Below are 5,909 nucleotides of genomic sequence, written 5' to 3'. Positions count from 1 at the left end.
CCTTTCGGTTAACAGCCGAACGCGCTAGCCATTGCGCCACGGAAGCCCAAAAATTAAATGGTCGTCAGGTATTGTTGATGAACTTTGGCTTTTTACGTTATATTTGAGGTGTCACAACACCGCTCCCGGGTGGGCTCGAACCACCAACCTTTCGGTTAACAGCCGAACGCGGTATTCATTGAGCCACGGAATCTCAGAAATTAATTGGTCTTCAGGTATTGTGGTAAACTATGACTTTTACGTTACTTATAAAACTTAACACCGACGTTCCCGGGTGGGCTTGAGCCACCAACCTTTCCGATAACAGCCGAACGAGCTGAAAATGCGCCACAGAAGCCCGGAAATTGAATGGTCGTCAGGTATTTTGGAAAAACTTTGACTTGTTACGTCACATCTGAGACCTCACAACAACGCTCCCGGATGGGCTCTAACCACCAACCTTTCGGTTAACAGCCGAACGCGGTATTCATTGAGCCACGGAAGCTCTGAAATTAAATAGTCGTCAGGTATTGTGGAAAAACTTTGACTTTTTACGTAACATCTGAAACCTCACAGCACCGCTTCCGGGTGTGCTCGAAATACCAACCTTTCGGTTAACAGCTGAACGCGCTATCCATTGCGCCACGGAAGCCCAAAAACTAAATGGTCGTCAGGTATTGTTGAAAAACTTTGGCTTTTTACGTTACATCTGAGACCTCATAACACCGCTCCCGGGTGGGCTCGAACCACCAACCTTTCGGTTAACAGCCGAACGCGATAACCATTGAGCCACGGAAGCTCAGAAATTGTAAGGTTGTCAGGTATTGTGGAAAAACTTATGACAGGTATTGTGGAAAAACTTTGGCTTTTTACGTTACATTTGACATGTCACAACACCGCCCCCGGATGGGCTCGAACCACCAACCTTTCTGTTAACAGCCGAACGCGGTATTCATTGAGCCACGGAAGCTCTGAAATTAAATATTCGTCAGGTATTGTTGAAAAACTTTGGCTTTTTACGTTACATTTGAGATCTATAAACACCGCTCCCGGGTGTGCTAGAACCACCAACCTTTCGGTTATCAGCTGAACTCGCTAATCATTGCGCCACGGAAGCTCAGAAATTAAATGGTTGGCAGGTATTTTGAAAAACTGATGACTTTTTACGCTACATCTGAGACCCCACAACACTTCTCCCGGGTGGGCTCGAACCACCAACCTTTCGGTTAACAGCCGAACGCGCTAGCCATTGCGCCACGGAAGCCCAAAAATTATATGGTCGTCAGGTATTGTTGATAAACTTTGGCTTTTTACGTTATATTTGAGGTGTCACAACACCGCTCCCGGGTGGGCTCGAACCACCAACCTTTCGGTTAACAGCCGAACGCGGTATTCATTTAGCCACGGAAGCTCTGAAATTAAATGGTCTTCAGGTATTGTGGAAAAACTGTGACTTTTACGTTACTTATAAAACTTTACACCAACGTTCCCGGGTGGGCTTGAGCCACCAACCTTTCCGATAACAGCCGAACGAGCTGAAAATGCGCCACAGAAGCCCGGAAATTGAATGGTCGTAAGGTATTGTGGAAAAACTTTGACTTTTTACCTCACATCTGAGACCTCACAACACCGCTCCCGGATGGGCTCGAACCACCAACCTTTCAGTTAACAGCCGAACGCGCTAGCCATTGCGCCACGGAAGCCCAAAAATTAAATGGTCGTCAGGTATAGTTGATGGCTTTTTACGTTACATTTGAGATCTCACAACACCGCTCCCGGGTGGGGTCGAACCACCAACCTTTCGGTTATCAGCTGAACGCGCTAACCATTGCGCCACGGAAGCCCAAACATTAAATGTTCGTCAGGTATTGTGGGAAAACTCTGACTTTTTACGTTACATCTGAGACCTCACAACACCGCTCCCGGATGGGCTCGAACCACCTACCTTTCGGTTAACAGCCAAACGCGCTAACCATTGCGCAACGGAAGCCCAAAAATTAAATGTTCGTCAGGTATTGTGGAAAAACTCTGACTTTGTACGTTACATCTGAGACCTCACAACACCGCTCCTGCATGGGCTCGAACGACCAACCTTTCGGTTAACAGCCGAACGCGCTAACCTTTTTGCCACTTAAGCTCTGAAATTAAAAAGTCGTCAGGTATTGTGGAAAAACTTTGACTTTTTACGTAACATCTGAAACCTCACAGCACCGCTCCCGGGTGTGCTCGAACCACCAACCTTTCGGTTAACAGCCGAACGCGCTAACCAAAGCGCCACGGAAGCGTAAAAATTAAATGGTCGTCAGATATTGTGGAAAAACTTTGGCTTTTTACGTTACATTTGAGGTGTCACAACACCGCTCCCGGGTGGGCTCGAACCACAAACCTTTCGGTATTCATTGAGCCAAGGAAGCTCTGAAATTAAATAGTCGTCAGGTATTGTTTAAAAACTCTGCCTTTTTACGTATCATCTGAAACCTCACAGCACCATTCCCGGGTGTGCTCGAACCACCAACCTTTCGGTTAACAGCCTAACGCGCTAACCATTGAGGCACGGAAGCTCAGAAATTAAATGGTTGTCAGGTATTGTGGAAAACTTATGACTTTTTATGTTACATTTGAGCTTTTACAACACCGCTCCCGGGTGGGCTCGAACCACCAACCTTTCGGTTAACAGCCGAACGCGCTAACCATTGAGCCACGGAATCTCAGAAATTAAATGGTTTTCAGGTATTGTGGAAAAACGATGACTTTTACGTTACTTATAAAACTTAACACCAACGCTCCCGGGTGGGCCTGAGCCACCAACCATTCCGATAACAGCCGAACGAGCTGAAAATGCGCCACAGAAGCCCGGAAATTGAATGGTCGTCAGGTAATGTGGAAAAACTTTGGATTTTTACGTTACATGTGAGATGTCACAACACCGCTCCTGGGTGGGCTCGATCCACCAACCTTTCGGTTAACAGCCAAACGCGCTAACCATTGCGCAACGGAAGCCCAAAAATTAAATGTTCGTCAGGTATTGTGGGAAAACCCTGAATTTTTACGTTAGATCTGATACCTCACAACACCGCTCCCTGATTGGCTCGAACCACCAACCTTTCGGTTAACAGCCGAACGCGCTAACCATTGCGCCATGGAAGCCTAAAAATTAAATGGTCGTCAGATATTGTGGAAAAACTTTGGCTTTTAACGTTACATTTGAGGTGTCACAACACCGCTCCCGGGTGGGCTCGAACCACCAACCTTTCGGTTAACAGCCGAACGTGGTATTCATTGAGCTACACAGAAAAAACGATGTTTAGATTCTAAACGTTTTCCTAAACGGGAAAATGCAACGCCTTTTTAAACACGAGCCCAGCCTATACGCGTTTAGTTCTGAAATTTTTATTTTTCAAACGCGTATAGTTTGAAAATGTTTACGTTTCAAACGCGTATAGTTTGAAAATGTTTACGTTTCAAACGCGCATAGATTGAAAAAAGTATCTGCTTCAAACGCGTTTAGATTGAAAACGTTGTAACGACGACCTCCACATCCCTCCGAAGTCGTCTGCTTCCTCTATTTTTTTAGTTCCCCTTTCTCTCACAAGTGGCGCCTTAAGCGCCACTCGCTCATTGTAAAAAGATAAAAAATATTTTGGCGGGGATAAAAAGCCCCGCCGCCGCTTTCTAGAGAGAGTAAGTTTTTGTAACGCGACAAGAACAGACGCGTTTGGTTGTAATAAATAAATTTAATTGTCAAGATACATCTGCGTCTTTCTGCCTACCACCATGGATTATCTGGTAATAACCTAGTCATGATCAATAAGATCTTTAAGCGGGTAACCTGGGAACTTTAAATTGTTAGTTTTATTTAAATTCTTTGTGGAATCGTGAAGTTAGGCCCCTTTTCCTACTTTTAATACTTTACGGTTACATAAAGTGGCGAGCTTGCCAGGACCCGTTAAGACTACCATTACCATTTGTAATTAAACGCGTACTTGTGCGAACTACTTGTGCCATTGCTTGAACTAATTAACTGTCGCGTCATGAATCCGTCCGATCCGCATGCCTTGATCGCCGCGATTAACGCGCAGTTACCGGGATCCCATACTCCCCCGAGGGGGATCACTCCCCCTCCAAGCCTCGGTACTAGTCCTTCGCAAGGACAAGCGGCTGGAGGACTCCCACCTCCGCCGCTGCCACCGCAAGGTGCAGCGTCAAACATTTGGCTACAAACAATTCAAACCCTAGCAACTACATTAGCAAATGTAGGCACTAGACCAGCTCCCAAAAGTAGGCCAAAACCGCCCCCTCACTTAATATTTAGTGGTGTCGAAGGTGAAAGCGCGCCGGAATTCCTTCGGACTTTGACGGAATTCGCGGACTATCACAGCATGTCAGGAGATGACATTATCGCGCTTCTACCCCAAATATTGAGGGGTCGTGCATTAATTTGGTTTAGGGACTTGAATAGGCCAAATCAAGCATTAACGTGGCGTACCGTGAAAGGCGCATTTAGAGACTATTTCTTTTCGGGTAGAGCGGAGGAATCCCTCCGCCTAGAAATAGCGCAATTTAAACAATCCGACGGTGTGCCTTTTGACGCGTACAGACTGTTAAAAAAGTCTTTGCGCGTTGCGTTTTTCGCACATATTTTACAATATTTCAAAAACTATTCAAGCTAGCGCTCTGGAATAAAGTGCGTTATAAAAGTTTTGCATTTCTCTTTCATATTTTACCCGTTACAAAGTTGTCCTTTGCATACTTATACCGGAAACCGGAAATGTCAAAATTATCAACTTTGAAAATATTGGATTCTCGAGGATATTAATGCGATTTTCGGAATCCTTGGGGTCGATTCATATTTGAAAAGTGTTCACCAAATTCAATTCGGATGAATAGATCACGAGTAATCAGCCTTTATTCAAAATCTGGCAAACTTGGTTAGATTGGCGATAATTCATAATCGAGTATCGAATCTTTGTCGTAATAATGCTTGTTAGATGTTATGACACTTTATGCATATATATATGACTAGCTGTTACCCGCGGCGTCGCTCGCGTGTAATAAGAACTACCATCAAAATGATACAAAGAATGGGTAGATTTTACTGATGACTAATATTTTTGTAGCATCCTAGGAGCGAAGGCACTCGGCGTTGCCCGTCAGCCCGTCGGGACATTTTTTATTACTTTTCACGCGGACATTATTCCATAAAGAAGGGTTTTTTAGTTTTTGGCCGCCATTTAAAAAGATGGCAACAAATCGAACCCAAAAGAGCATTCAGTCTGTCTATAGGTTAAAGGAAACCCGTGTACTAAATATCTGTGAAATCGGTTGAAACGCGCGGACTTCGTTGCATAGAGAAGAGTTTTTACATTTCTGGGTGCCATTTTTTAAGATGGCGGCGGATTGCAAAAATCTTTCTTAGTACGCGCCTACTACTTATGAGTAACGTTCCTGCAAATTTTCAGCCTTCTAGGGCAAGCGGTTTGGGCTGGGCGTTGATTATCTGTCAGTCTGTCAGTCAGTCAGTCAGTCAGGACTTTGATTTATATAGATATAGATTGGTCTTTTCGCGCAATACTTTGAAACAAATCAGACGTTCATTAAAGGGATGGTGAAGTGGAAAATAAAGTAATTTTTCATTAATTCTTCTATAAGACCAATCTGCATCGTGAAACATCCAGGAAATAACACCGAACGATTTTTAAACAATTAGTTTGAAATTTCATGGATAATTTTAAATAGGGATCTCCGACCAATCGCGTAGCGCCCCGCCTTTTTATCAACAATTTTCTCTTGGCACGCTCCGTGTTGAATAAATTTATCGCGAGACTTGAAAAAATTTGCACGATGTGATAATTGTGGCGCGAGACATGGAGTGTGCCACGAAAATTTTGTTAACGCAAAGGCACGGCGTTACGGGATTGGTCGGAGTTCCT

General features: G+C 44.4%; 1 non-coding gene across 1 annotated transcript; it reads right to left on the bottom strand.

Annotated features, from left to right (window-relative positions):
- Positions 1 to 1,749: 1,749 nt before the first annotated feature.
- Positions 1,750 to 1,822, bottom strand: TRNAI-GAU (transfer RNA isoleucine (anticodon GAU)). The gene has a single exon. It is a non-coding gene; the product is annotated as a tRNA-Ile (tRNA).
- Between the last annotated feature and the right edge of the window lie 4,087 nt (positions 1,823 to 5,909).

Source organism: Phalangium opilio, unplaced genomic scaffold, assembly GCF_054372755.1.
Source record: "Phalangium opilio isolate 3A_F unplaced genomic scaffold, DU_Popi_V2 ptg000003l_1, whole genome shotgun sequence".
Taxonomy (NCBI): Eukaryota; Metazoa; Arthropoda; class Arachnida; order Opiliones; family Phalangiidae; genus Phalangium; species Phalangium opilio.
The sequence above is the reverse complement of the archived record's forward strand: the minus strand, read 5'-3'. Positions and strand labels throughout refer to the sequence as shown.